The 15,638-nt window shown below is 39.1% G+C and overlaps 1 long non-coding RNA gene across 1 annotated transcript; it reads right to left on the bottom strand.

Moving 5' to 3' along the window:
• Positions 1–14,319: 14,319 nt before the first annotated feature.
• On the bottom strand, positions 14,320–14,973 carry LOC119784212. The gene is made up of 3 exons (XR_005280909.1): positions 14,838–14,973; positions 14,520–14,749; positions 14,320–14,449 (listed from the first exon to the last, which is right to left on the bottom strand). It is a non-coding gene; the product is annotated as an uncharacterized LOC119784212 (long non-coding RNA).
• Between the last annotated feature and the right edge of the window lie 665 nt (positions 14,974–15,638).

The following is a 15,638-nucleotide window of genomic DNA, read 5'->3' as shown; positions in this document are numbered from 1 at the left end:
TTAATTACAGCATAAATCAAGTTTCTTATGAAAGTCCTCTATGTCTATGTTAGCTCCCCAGAGTTCAGTTCATTTCAACCCCCCCATGGTCATAGACTTGTTCATTTCAGTGATTCAGAGCCACTTGTATCTGCAGGGGGGCAACTGACTGCACTGTTGCCTGCTCCACCACTGCCTCATTAAGCATACTGCTGGGTTTGATCAAAGGAGAAACAATTGTCACCCAGCAGATCATTCCAGCTCTATTGCTAGGTTTAGATCTCTTTACAGAAGGAAGAATGCCTGTTAGTGCAGTGAAAGACATCAGTCTCACCCTGTAGCAATGCTCACATCATAACATTGTAGATAAAACATGACAAAACAAATGGAAACCTTCAAACACACCCCACAGGTCTGTTAGGAGTTTACTGTACAATTATTAGCAAGCTTATTTGAATTTAGAAGGAGCATCTGTGGACATCCCTGAAGGGAGAAACCAGGGGAAAAAAATCAAAAAACAACACAGGATGAGATTCCTAAAGCACCTAGATATTTACTCCAAAATCTGAAGAACAATGTATAAACATGGTCGTACAACTTTATTTCAAACACCATGATAAATGCAGTCTTAAAACAATTCCACAAAATCATTGTCATTGTTTTACCTGCAAACAACTGTATTCGTCTCTGTTATAAAAAATGTGTAGCAACTTCCTTTCAGCCAGCTGACTGACAGGGAGCAGCAAAGCATTTCTCAGTCCATCATACAGATTTGTTTTATTCACTCCAACAGCCTCTCCTGTATCTAGTTGGTTGAAATTAAGTTAATCGAAGTGATGTGATGAAATGCATAATTAATTAATTAAAACAACTTTTAAGAACAGTCTTCATACTGATAACCAGTCATTGCCTAGAGCTGATAACCAGGATATTTATTAAAATCAGACACTTTAAAAGCAACATATTTTTAATTAAAGTGAACTCTTTCTAGCTGAACCCCTGTTTTCTGTTTGAGACTATTGTCCTTTTGAACCAAACCAGGAAGCAGTTCTTGAAATTTAAAAATAATTTTTTTTTTGGATCCTTTTGGGTCAGAATTATAATAAAAAAACAAAAGCTCTATGTGAATGGGCTTTCAGAATGAGGAGCAAACAAATCATATTTAGTGTCACATATGATTGAGTGGACAATATGAAAACAGGTGTTACAGTAACTAACAGCATTAAAGAGACATAGCATTAGAAATTTAACAACAGGTTTTATTCTGTTCTTTACTTTTGTCCTTCACTTAATCAGCATAATGACAATATGACCATTTTTGTTTTAATGTTGTAAATATGACACTTGATTAACTTCTAAAAGTATAACTTTGCATTCTGAAAAAAATATAAAAGACTAGCGGACAGTTATGTTTGAGAGATAAATGATATAAAAACAAGATGTTCATGTTATAAATCAGGCCTAAAAACAAACAGTATATATTTTGAGTCCTAGCTGTTAGAAACTGAACTAGGAATTATGAAATAGGCTGATCCCTCAACGTTAGACTGGATTCAGAAAAACAGACTAATGAACATCTCTGAGGAATGGGCCAAAATTACAGCAAACTACCAGGAGAAGCTACTGAAATACTAAAATCATAAAGATTAAAGGAAAATTAAATAAATCTGTGAACTTTTAAATTTTAAGGCAAATTTAAACTAAAGGCTCTGATTAACCTCTCATCTAGTAAACAGAAGTGTTTCTATTTAGTTTGGCTTATTTTCTCATAATTAAAAAGAAGCTTTTAAGATATGTATATTTCGGGTTTCAATTGCAGATCCTAACAGCAGTGTTCAGATTCAATCTCCTATCCTAGCTGCAGAATCTGCTTTTCAATCAAAAGTTCTGGAGAGCTGCAGACCTGAATCAGTGTTTATCATCTGCAAGGAAGATCTGTTCTGCAACTTTAATAAAAAGGTCAGTAGCAGCATCCGTGACGGAGGGAGAGCTCTCACCCACAGAGAGGAAGTGGTCCTGAAATGAATTTGTTGTTATCTGTGAAACAGACATGTTCACGCAAACTGAATGCTTGCCCTCTAACCACTGGAATTACAATTTAGCACCGCAGGAAATAGCTCTGATTCATTCATCAAGCAGAAAAGAAGATCACATTATCAGAGCTCAAGGTTTTATTCCACAGTCCAGGAAGGAAAAAAACAAAAAAAAACAGGAAAAGATCTGAATGGCAATCAAACAAGGTCGATTCACTTATGCTCAAGGTTCGTCTTTCTGAACAAGCTGTTCTGTATTCAGATGTTCATGTTTTAAACCAGGCAATATGTTGCTGTATAATCAGTTTCATCTAAATTATGAACTGGCAGTCATTCAGAAAAGCTAAAACCCTTTCTAAAATCCGTCTAAGAACAGCAAACACTACATGGATGGTTATGTCTATCTATCTATCTATCTATCTATCTATCTATCTATCTATCTATCTATCTATCTATCTATCTATCTATCTATCTATCTATCTATCTATCTATCTATCTATCTATCTATCTATCTATCTATCTATCTATCTATCTATCTATCTATCTATCTATCTATCTATCTATCTATCTATCTATCTATCTATCTATCTATCTATCTATCTATCTATCTATCTATCTATCTATCTATCTATCTATCTATCTATCTATCTATCTATCTATCTATCTATCTATCTATCTATCTATCTATCTATCTATCTATCTATCTATCTATCTATCTATCTATCTATCTATCTATCTGTCAGCTGCCTCTCAGATCTTCTTGCAATTAATTTACCTTTTAAAATATTATCCCCTGATTTTAATTATTAATTTTCTTGTTTAACTATTTGTGATTCTTTTATTCCGCTGCATTGTGCTTTTCTTTTTCTTTTCATGTATAGCTCTATTGAATGTTTTTGTTTTACAGTAACCATCTATACTATATCCTGTGGGTTTTAAATGACTCAATTAGTGTGAAAGGTGTTTCTCATTTAGCTATAAGACATTACTGTTGTTTCACAACTGAAAACAGTTCCAAACATTAGTTTCTGTTGTCAAAACAAGAAAAACATTTGATGGTCTTCTTTCAGCCAGCTGACCAACAGTGTACAGCGCGGGTGGGGGAGGAGAGTGCTGTGTTAGTCCACGTACAGGGTTAGGCATACTTTTTAATAGGCCAGCTGGATATTGCCGCAATTCAGTAGATCCTCAGCAACCTGTTAACATTTCAATCATTTAATGTTAATATAAATCACTGAATCGATTGAATTAATCTACATACATATGCAAGTTAACATTATGGCTTTGAATCAACTGGAATTTATTTTTAGTGCAAAATAAAAAAAAAAAGGATATCATTCTTGTACTTTGACTTGCTGTTTTTCTCAGGTTTTACAAAGAACACCACCTGTACACTGTCATAAACCCTAGAGGGCACATGTCTGAAGTTTATTTACAACATCCAGATCCAACACTTAAATCTGACATTTACAATGAGACAAAAAATAATAGATAGAAAAAAAAAGCACTCAGTGATTTCTGCCCTCAACAATACATTTAAATATGAGTCATCTTCCCCTGCAGAGCTGATGTTTACCACAATCAGTCATTTGGATCTGCAACACCTTCTGCTTCCATGTCACAATCGTCCTATAGACGTGTTTACTGAGAAAGATAAATGGGAAGACCAGACTGAACAGTAATTAGCAGTGTAATTAGTCTCCAATGAGGCTGAGGAACCTAATTGAAAATAGTCCTGTTGAGGAGTAGGATTGTAAAACATGAGGAGGATAATGGACATCGGAAGATAGCCGGTCGATGGTCCTGATTCAATCAGACTTGTCCTCCTCTTTGTCTCCGCTGAGTTGTTGTGACGTCTCTAATTAAAGTTGTGACATTTAAAGGAAGGCTCCTTGTTGAGGAAGCTCAGACCCGTCTGAGCTTCCAGGTGACTATGTGTCGTTGGCTCAGCTCTCTGAACTTCCTTTGGGTCTGTTTATAACATCGAGCCGACGCGTTGGTTGTCTGATACTGAGCCTTTATAGTGATGCTTTCTGTCCTTTGCTTGTGTGATCAATAGCTGTTCATTGTTGGTGTAAATCCCTTTATCGGTTCCTGCTCTGGATTTGTTTCCCTTTAATTTGGTGTTTTACAAAGACCCTTTGCTTTTTTTCACCCTGCTGAATATTCAAAGAAACAAACAAAAAAACAAAACACCAAACATATTTTCTTGGAGAAACATTGAAATTATAGTAAATAAGCTGTGTTATTCCACTACTGCAGCCTTTTCATTCATTTGTTGTTTTCCATTATGGGCCAGATTAATTAAATTATTTGCTTTTATATATCCCTTTTATCTTACGTTGCAACCAAGATGAATTATTATTCACAAACTCCCGAAAATGCATATTGTCAGAAGCCTATAGATGCCTCGATACAGAGATGTTTTTTACCAATGAAATGTGAGACGCCAATGCATCAACCAGAGGTGGGAGCAAACCGGAGATATCTGCTGATTTTAGCTGTAATACGCTTTGTCTCTTTTTGAAAACCAAGCAAAAGGATGCAATTAGTGGCTTTGTAGATGGGAAAGAATTGTACTGGTTCCTCCAGATTTAGTAAGAGATTGTTTTATCATTTTTTTTGGGCTATTTGTGAAACAAATAAGTAATGTAATACAGCACAGCTGCTACTGCCACTGTGTTTGGCTAGTAGTCAACACAGGACTTATGTGCCACCATGTGTGCCACTTGAGTTACCAAATCAGCTCGAAGAATTGTACTGAATGTCCCTCCCTTTTGTGAACACTCTCAACAGAAGGCTTTCAGATGGATATATGTAGTAGAATTTCAATTCTATACAGTATCACTCTGGTGTATGCCCCGTTACCATTTAGCTCTATCACCTTTTTATACAAATAAAAAGGTGTTTTATTGTTATATCAGTGTCTTTAGCAGTGTCCGTATTTTCAGTGTATTTACAAAGGGGTATACCGTAAAATAATATTTTGAGAAACTTTCAACCCCTATTTTATCTCATTTTGATGATTATGTTTGACAGGTATTGACAGATTAAAGAAAATTATAAGAAACAATAAAGAATAAAAAGTCTAACTCCGAACTGTATGTTAATCTCTTTGTACTCAGGACTTGGCTCCTTTTGCATGATTTACACTTTCTGTGCACCATGGCAAAGAGGCAGGAGTCAAGCAAAATCCAGTCAAGTTGGAGTCAATTAATGCACAGATTATCATAAATGAGGCATATATGTGGAATTCATCAAGTGAAATTCCTCTTACTCTGCATTCCAGACACTTTTAATAGGATAAGGAGAAATTCTGAAATTGATTTTGCCATGAATCCTTTTAAGGATGCACTTATCCTTATTGTTCGTGCATCTTCTCCCACCGCACTTCTTCCCTCTAACTAACCTTATATGAATTTGCTTTAACATTTTCCCTATATTAATACACTGAATGTTTAGTTTAGTTACTGTAAGTGAAGCAAGTCAAATTTTAATAAATATAGCCATGAAATAGTCCCATCTCTCTGTGTTGAATCTATATAATAAACCTGTATTTGAATTAAGGGAGAAAAATCTTTCACCCCCTCCAAATAATTAATTTTAAATCATATCTTTAAATTTGTTGACACTTTAAAGCTCCATCCTATTTCCAATCCTTCTCAGTCAAGCACTTATTTTTTGTAGTGTTTTCTGCTGAAGTAGAACCCAGTAATCTGTTTTAATGTTAAAACGGTTTAGGAAATTAATTTCTATTAGGTAAATGATGACAAGATTATAACAAAGCTGTGACAGTGCATTATTTTTAGCAAACAGGACAACACTGCTTGTGTTGTGAGGTTTTAATACACTTCCCCCTCTGGTTGAAGCTTTAAGTTTGGGTTGAAGAGGCAGATTGAGAGCAGCAGACGGCTTCAGGATAACATCACGTTCTGCCGACACACAGTTTTCTTGCCTCGAGTTATTTAAAGTCAGAAAGGTCAGGGCCATTTTACTTAACCTCCCGTCACTGACTCCCTGCAAGGCTTTACATTAGCGAGCAGCGCCCTGTATGCTGCACTTGCTTTACAGAGTGGAAGAAAATCTGCAAAACTCAGTATAAAAATACTGACCAATCAAAACTAAATATGATGCTCCGAAAGACATCATGCTCTTCTACTTTGCTTAATAGTTCTTATTGCCAATGTTGGAGATATGCTTATCTGTGAACTATGGGACTGATGGTTACTGCATCCCAGTGGGTTGATACAGGTTGCACCATAAAAGAGGATCTGTTTCAATGTGCTGGCCTCTAGAAAAGAAGAGGTTACATTTAATCAGTGATTCTATTAGGTTTCTTTCTACAGAGGCATAAAACATTTAGTCAGATTTACTTGTAGAAACTAGCGGTCGAGTCTGCACGAGCAGCTTCTGGCGTCACTTCGCTGGGGGGGAAGGAGCCTGAGCTTGTGTGTGAGGTTTAGAGGTACCGGCTGGTTGTAGTCTGACTCACATCTCCACACAACTTGGGTTCCGGATCCCATCTCCTGGAGATCTCCTGGAGAGAGGCTAAACGTTCCACTTCTCAGTTACCTGGGAGGAACTCGGAGTAGAGTCAATGAAAGGAGCCAGCTGAAATAGCTTGGGCATCTGTTCCCGTATGCCTACTGGTCGCCTCCCTTGGGAGGTGTTCCAGGCATGTCCTATTGGGAGGAGGCCTTGTGGAAGGCCCTGGACATGCTGGAGGGACAATGTATCTGAGCTGGCCTGATGTTGCCTAGGGGTCCCCCCCAGAGCAGCTCGAGGAAGTGCTTGGATCAGAAAGTCTGGGCATCTCTGCTTAGACAGCTACCTCCGCGACCAGGCCCCAGATAATGTGCAAGAAAATGGATGGATACTTCTAGAAAATATTCAAATTTCACCAATTTTATTTTATGTAAATTCCAAAGTTCAGGACCTAAATCTCATTAGTTGAATAACCTGACTGGTATCCACACCTCTGCCCTTCATAAATGCTGAATAGAAAGTAAATTTGTTTAGGCGGCAATTTAAAATCAGCTTTTGTGTCAATTGGTACCTGATACAGATTGATGTTAAGGTCATTTTAGCCCACTTTCTAGAAGGAAGACATGAAAACTAAGTAGAAACATTTCAGTGTAGTCCTTTTACTGTGATTGTAACTAACCATAAAGACTTTCTTTCATCTTCTGACGTGGGAGCTGCCTCTCAGCTCATCTGCCTGGCTGTGTGTTTACTGGTTGATAGTTACATCTGTGTCTCTGCTTCTTTCTGTATGTCTGCTTCTGTCTCCTTGAACGATAGAAGACCTCTGCAGATGGCCGCTCACACTGAGCCTGGTTCTGCTGGAGGTTTCATCTTGTTAAAAGAAAGTTCTCCTCTCCCCCGTTGCTACCAACATGCTTGGTGTGAGGGATTGCTTTGGGGTCAATGAGTCGATGCAATCAGCTGGTTTTTCTTGGATGGAAAAACTTTGAACCAATCTGACTGTATGATCTGGTTGAATTGTCTCTTTAAAGTGTCTTGAGACGACATGTCATTGAATTGAGGTATTAAAGAAATTCAATCCAGACTTAATCATAAACTGTTTGCAGAAGGATACAAGTTAAATCTCCTTAGTGTTTATTTAATCTTTACTACGGTCTGAAGCTTCAGGAAAAAGCATTTTTGATACTTTCTCTTTTGACCTCTAGGTTATATATTTTCATAAACAGGCTTTTTAAAATATGTTCTCTACAAAATCGCACTGAGCTGTAATACAGATACGCTATTCATCCTCTTTAAAGCAGGTTTTCTTGCTTTATTGGAATGTGTTTTAGTGTCTACTAGCATGAATGGCCTTGTTCTCTGGTCCCTATGCTCCCTGAGCTCATTCTTCTTCTCTCCTTTAATGGAATAAGAGCCAGAAGCCATGTTCTAGTGTCATCCCTCCTCTGTACTGGCTGCTGACCCATGGCCTATGTCAGTAAACACATCGCCTTCAATCAGCCGTACTGTCACCTCGTTCAGGTCGGCTGGAGGGTTCTCCTGCTTCGCTCGCTTCATGGTTACAGCCACAAGAATCTGAAAAAACAACACCTTCCGTGCACAGTGAGGCAGAAACAGCTGAGGGAAATTTTAAATGCTCCCTCAAAAGTCTAAAGTCACAGAATAGAATATTATTTACTAAACCAGCCTCAGGAAAACCTTGAAAAGCCTAAAAATGGTCCATATGAGGAGAGTCAAATACTGTACTGCAGATATTTTTCACTCATATTTACTGGGCCAGGTTAAACTGTCCCTTCATGAGTGGACTGAGGAACTGAAAGCGAGTGGTGTAAACCAATTCTCTGTGAGCCAAAGAGTTATGCTATTTACTGCAGTTGACGGAGCGACCGCACCCGACTGGGTGACAGTATGCTTCCCACGGGGCATGCATGAGGCCATGGCTACCGTCAACGGGTCGGGTTTGGTCGCTCCGTCCCCCGGTGGCTCCCTCCCCCCGTCCGCCGGGTTTCCTAGGCCCGCCCCGGAGCTGACGGCTCAGTTCTGCTCGACTGCAATCGACCAAATTCCCTGACGATTTTGAAATTCCCCCAAGACATTTTTTTTAGGTATGAAAAGTAGGACATGTCCGGGAAAAAGAGGACGTCTTGTCACCCTACCATATCAACAATTTGATGTTTCAGTGAGTGAGTGCTTGTTGCTATGATGCGTCTTTGCTCAGCAGCTTTGCTCATGTAAACCAACCAATCATTGCACAGCTCATCTAAATATCCATGAGCATACCATAAAAGGAAGAAAACCTGTTGTTTCATTCTAGGGCTTATAACCAGGCTTGCATTAGGGCTCATAGAACAGCAAATATGCCATTTTCAGCCCAACCAATGATACAACCCCTATTCAGAGACCTTAAGGACCCTATATAAACATTCTATGATCCTTTATTGGCTTTTGTGTAGATAATATCTGTTGGTTGTTATGGAGACCTTCACTACAGCTCTCTACCAGTGAGTGGTGTTAATGTATCCTCTGAACCATCCTCCTCCATCTATATGGTGGAAGATAAGGTTAATTTCTTGTCCAGTCTAATCCACCGTAGTGTCAACTGTTTTCCAAACTTCTAAAGATCAATAAATCAGTAGTGAACGGCACACATCACCTAACAACAGGGAAGAGAAATACAGGATAAAATCCTGCATTGAAGAAGAAGAGATCTGATCATATGTAGCAGGATACATAACCTCAATCCCTCTAGTGATAAATGCATGCTGTGGATCGGTCTGCAGAAGCCAGACGTGTTTAACAGACATATAGACAGGTTGTGTTTTCACATCAAATAATGAAGGCACTGATGAAGATGGGTGTTTAATTCTATTTCAGGTGATCGGGGTGGAGGTGGGGGGGTCTGCTCCCATTAGGTCCTTTGAAGTAACTGGGGTGTGAAACAGAATTAACGGATCAGTTCTGCTAATGCATCTATCACGGTTAATGGCTTTGGCAAACCATTTTCTCCCAGGTCTTCAAAACTCCCTCTGACACAGATGTGATTTTATTTAATCCAGCTGACTTTAAATGGAGAAAAAACCGACTTCAAAACAATCAGATGAACCAACAAACAGGTGATGTGTGTCCTGACAGATTTCACTGAACATCTGACTCAGACAACAGTCGTGTTTCCCAAACAGAGATAACATCAAACCCATGGAGCACTTCACAATCAGAACCATCATCTTCTCTTTTCCAATCTGCTTATTTCTTCCCCAAAGCATAAAAATACACCCACACCAATCCCATCTCACTGCTCATATCTTTCCATCTGTTTTGGTTCTAATAAATCTCATCTCGGCTGTTGCTGTCTGAGATTTACATAACTGTTTTTCTTGTTGATTCGATATTTATGAAAAAAAGTGTTTATATTTGCTTGAAGTAGATTTGGATTTTTACCATTTTTGTTGTTGTTTTCTGAAGAAGAGAGGCTCTTTGCTTGTGGATTTATTTTATTTATGGGAGGAATGAATCTAGCAGCAGCAGAAATCCTTTGAGAGAAAAAGTTCTGACATAAATAATTAATCACCACCTGACTTTTCACTGGGTTTCTTGAAGTTCTCAAATAAGGCATAAATGTGAGAATCTCCATGGATATTTCTAGGTGTAAAAACTTTATTTCAGCTTTTTCAGGAAATAATTTGGCAAATATAAAAGTGACAGATCCATCTCCTAATTCCAAAACCCCTTATTTATGACTATTATGTGCATTAAAACTGATAACCAGGGATACTGAAAACCATTTTCTTGAATTGAGGAGGTAAGTGGGAACCTTTACCAATGAAACAAGAAAATTTACATTTAAAATACCAATTGCATTGTCTTATTTCAAGTGCATATTATTTAATTATCTTATTTTAGGAGTAACAATACACATTCCATTTATAAATTATCTTCTTTACCTACTCAAATTAATGATAAATACACTTGATTTAATAATTTGTACTTATTTCTACATAGTTTTGGCAGTGTGGTGCTGCAGACTGATTAGATCTCTCTCTATGTGTTATATGGGCTGAGATATATCAGGTCACTTTCTATTTCTGGAAGTAGAACCAGCACCCTCTGTCTAGACAGTCTACTGCCCTGCTCCATCACACTTCTCCCTTCAAAAACTGGAATCCTGGTGCCGCCATTCAGATTTAGTTTTTTGGCTTTTCGAGAACAAAACTCAACCGTTTTTATGGTGCTTAAACAGATGAAGCAAGCAGGCTGCAACACATCAAAGACTTGGAGACATCTGAAACCAAACTTGCTAAGAATTACTATGTTTTCACAAAAAGCAAAGTAAACGAAACAAATACGAGCGTCACAAAAAAAGGTGGCTCATAATAAACCAGTATTTACAGTATGTTTTTATTTCAAAAAGCTCTCTCTGCGTTCATATTTTTGTAACTGAAAAAGCTACCAATATTGCCATTTATAGGGCTAATATACCTGAAGGATTAGCTGAAAAGCACAAATATACTGTAACATTTTTCTAATAAAAACCACCAGTGCCTGAGCCAGGCCATTCAAGTTAAAGCTACTCTAATCGCACTTTACCAACAAGTTTTAGTATTAGTCCTTGTTATATAGTCACAGTTTAGTCATTTCATATGTGAAGGTTTTACTGAAGTTTTAGGTGACAGAGACTCAAAAACCAATAAGCCTAATTTTGGTCTGATTTTAATTTTTTTTTCTGTATTCTCTTTATGTCTATAATAAACACATCCTACAAATCTCAACATTTGAATACAAAACAATTACATATAGACAGTAATTTGGACAAAATTGTTAGTTTAATGAAAGAACCCTACAGTCAACATTTTTTTTAAAATAAACAAATGAAAGTCAGACATTATTTTTTTACCCGTGCTTCAAATTTATATCTTTAAAAATGAACTCATGAAACTCGCCTGGACAAAAATGATGATACACTCAACAATTTGTTGCACAACCTTTAGAGGCAGCCACTGCAATCAAACAATTCCTGTAGCTTTCAGTGAAACTTCTGCGCCATCTCAGCCGGTATTTTGGCCCACTCCTCATGAGCAAACTGCCCCAGTTTTCTCAGGTTTTAAGGCTCCCTGTTCAAGGCAGCATATTTCAACTCCTTTCAAAGATGCTCAATAGAATTTAGGTCAGAATTCAAAGAAGGTCATTTCAGAATAGTCCAATATTTTCCTCTTAGACATTCTTGGATGTTTTCAGCTTTGTTTTGGTCATTTTCTTGTTGAAGATGACATGACCTTTGACTGAGACCAAGTTTTCTGATACTCTCTACAATCCCTTGATTGTCTGGAGATTTTATCTGACCCTACAGAGAGTCAACACACCAGATGAAGCAAATAGCACAGAACTTATTAGAAACACCTCCATGTTTACTGTAGGGGTAGAGATATTTTCTTGATATGCTCCATCTTTGACCAAAGAGCTGATGTGCCTTGGTGAAAAGCTCCCTTGCTGGCTCATCTGTCTAAAGGACTTTCTCCAAGAAGCTTTGTTGCTTGTTTGGCAAATTCCAGTCTGGCTTTTTTTAAATAATTTCTTTTCAACAATGGTGTCTTCCTTGGTTGTCTCTCATTAAGTCCACTTCAGCTTAAGCAACAATGGATGGTGTGATCTACAAGCTTTTCTGGGCTATTTTATTGCAACTTATATTATCCTTCTCTTCGATTGTCATAAATTTCCCTGCTGTAGCCACATTCAGGGAGGTTGGCTACAGTCTCATGGATCTTATATTTCAAAGTAATATGTGTAACTGCAGTCACAGGAACATCAATCCTCTTGGAGATGGTCTTATAGCCTTTACCTTTAACATGATTGCACAGTATATAAGCTCCTTTCTGATGTACAGAGAGAACCCTCTCCTTTTCTTCCTCTGGTTCATGTTGAGTGTTGTATACACCAGGTCACCAAACAGCACAGTGACCACCTGCAGCCCTCTATATGGGCCCACAGACTAATTATAAGATTCTAAACAGCTGCCATGCTAATTAGGGGACACACCTTTATTGTATATGCTGCTTTGGTCAAACTATTTCCAGTCTTTTCTGGGGCTACCTTCATTTTTATCAAGGCATTTCTCATTAGTTTATTTTTTTTTTATCATTCTGTTGAAGTATAGTTAAAATGCAATGTCAGACTTTTATTCTTTTTTTAATTTTCATAGAATTTCAATAAACAGTTACCAACAGTTTTATGTGTATATCATGATTAAAAATTAGAAATAATTATTAATGTTGACTTGTAACCAGGTTTTCAATTGTTAAGTGCTTCTTCAGGAATTACACTTTGGTGGTTGCTCTAAGTATTCTATTATTTTTTCTCCTTTACACTTTGTCTTCTTTTGAGTGAAAACCCTTTTAGACAAACATATTACAATCACTTCTTTCTGATTGTAGTAGCATTTAATCAGTTATTGTTAAGAATAGAACGATTTAGCATTTTCGGTTGCAGTTTGAAAGTCAGTGTTCAGTTTCAAGTATTTTCAGACAGGAAATGAAGACAGGTGGTAAAGCTTCCATGCAAGCATCAGATTTGAATTAATTAAACTGATGGTTAAAGCTGCATTAGGAGCTGGTTGGCTGCTCAACATCCCTTTACAGAAATCATGCGAAGCACCTTCAGCCATTTGTTCCTGTGATTGAATGAGAGCCGACCCATAAGATGCTGACTTTGATAAAGATGTTTTCCTATACCAGTCCTTCAGACTGACATTTGGCTAAGAAAACTGTACATGAACAGAGACTATATTTCCAGGTGTGTCCTTGACTAATATAAATGCACATAATTCAGAGAGGTGCATTATTCGCTGTGTGCTGCAGAGGTAAGCTCAACACATCCGGATACCGAGGTTAAAGAAGCACTAAAATAGAGGGCAGTAACATACCAAAGATACCACCACCTCTTCATGTGTTTCAGTTCAGCTTATAATATTCTAAGAAGAAATTTATTTGAAGCACATAAAAGAAAGGACACAATCATGCAACACGATTAATAAGTATTAACTCACTTATCACAATACAGTACATTTGACAGGTTTAAGGAAAAGTAATTAACTGAAAACACAAACTCTCAGATGCTATTAATGCATATCAGTACATGGTAAATCTTTCTACATAGTACCATTAAAGTAAATAATCCTCCAAGACTAACAGGAACTTCAAAGTAATTAATGTTTCAAAAAGAGAGGTGGTCTACACTGACATTGAGTGAGGCCAAGACATTAAGCTAAACAACAGCAGAAAGCATTTGAAGGTGTCGAGAGAACACTGTATCAGCTTTAATTGTCTGTATCTACTTTTGATGTGAGGTTATATTAATGCTAAACTAGGTTTATTTTCTAAAGAGATGGTACTGGACCTTGATGGATCTTACTGGATGAATTGAGGGGCACCTGACAGCAGCCAAAAACAGATAACAAAGTTTTGTGATGAAACAATTTTTTAAAACGGTAAAACTTGTTTCCTTAAGTTTTGGTTTGCTCCATGTCAGCCCATTTCCATATAAGATGGGTGCCCTTCCTTGCATTACTATGCTATGGCAAGACCCAACTAGATAGATGCATGTATTTCACTTGGACTGATGATATAACAGCCCTTACATGAAGCTGGGTCTTTTTTGGACAAAAATGCAATAATACAGATATGAGGAACAAAAAAGTTAAGGGGATGATTTCATCTAAGTCTCGGACCCACATGCAGTGAAACCAAACAGAGAGACACGGATGAAAAGTTTGACAGGTTTTATTGAAGATTGCAGAGTTTCCCTGAACTCTGCTCAGCCGGAACTGGAAGGCTGTCATAATGAAGGTGACTCTGGATGAGAGCAACTACAGAGACTGAAGATGGTTAAGAGGTTTTATTTAGAAACTAGGCAGTGGACAAGAACTGGAAGGCAGTTTGGTCAGGTCGGGTTCTTCTGGGCTTCTGCAGAGAAGAAGAGGCTGGTGAATGAGAGGAAACTGTGCTGGAGGAACTTGGTGGGGGTGACACTCACAGTAGAGAGGCTGTGGTCCGGTCTTGGGGGGGAAGTGTCCCCGGTGGTCCGTGTGCTGACCAGTACTCTCTTCCTGGTTGGAGGTTCGAGGGTGGACAGGCAGGCGATCGCAGGTAGGAGGGCTGAACGGTGGTTAACCCGAGATCCTTCTCAGGTTCTTGGTTGTATCTCGGGCGGAGGGTCCAAGGTCTTAGATTCACGGCTGGGTCCAGGGGTCAGAAACAAGGGTTCTGCAGGAAAAGGTTCGAAAATAGATTCAGACTAGGCTAGACTTTACTTCTACTAGGACTAGGACTAGGCTTGGGTTTGGTCTGTTACCAACGCTGTGACGTTAACGAACTGACGCCCTCCTCCTGGTTCCAGCTCCTTAAGAAGGGTGGTGATCACCTCAGATGTAGTGCACCTGCCCGTCCATCCCTGCAGAGGAGAGAGAGAGAAAAACTGGCCTGCACCCGGATGGAAGCCAGAGTGTGACAGCACCCCCCCTGGCCGCCCGAAGGAGGAAGCCTCAAAGGCAGAGATCAAATCAGGATCCAAAATAAAAGAACGAGGGACCCAGGACCTGTCCTCGGGACCATAACCCTCCCAATCCACAAGGTACTGGTACCCGCGACCACGACGCCTGGAGGCCACGATCTTGTGGACGGTGAAAGCCGGGTGGACATCAACGACCCGGGCGGGAGGAGGGGGTCTGGTCGGAGGGACCAACCGACTGGAGGTGACGGGCTTGATCTGGGAGACATGAAATGTAGGATGGACACGGAGGTGCGGAGGAAGCTTAAGGCGGACAGCTGTGGGGCTAATAATCTGGTCGATCTTAAAAGGACCGAGAAACCTGGGAGCTAACTTCCTGGACATGGCCTTTAAGGGAAAGTCCTTGGAAGAGAGCCAAACCTCCTGCCCAGAGGTGTAAGTGGGGGCAGGAATGCGTTTGCGGTCAGCAAAGCTCTTATCTCGACAAGAGGCACGTTCAAGGGCTGCCCTCGTCTGGTCCCAGATCCTACGACAACGGCGAAGGTGGGTTCTCACGGACGGCAAGACTGAGTCAGGGAAGGATGAGGGTAAGAGAGAGGGCTGGTAGCCTAGAGATGCCTCGAACGGGGATAAACCGGTAGCTGC

This window comes from Cyprinodon tularosa, unplaced genomic scaffold (genome assembly GCF_016077235.1).
Source record: "Cyprinodon tularosa strain WSP-4 unplaced genomic scaffold, ASM1607723v1 ctg221, whole genome shotgun sequence".
In the NCBI taxonomy this organism is placed as follows: domain Eukaryota; kingdom Metazoa; phylum Chordata; class Actinopteri; order Cyprinodontiformes; family Cyprinodontidae; genus Cyprinodon; species Cyprinodon tularosa.
This window is presented reverse-complemented; position numbering and strand designations above follow the sequence as displayed.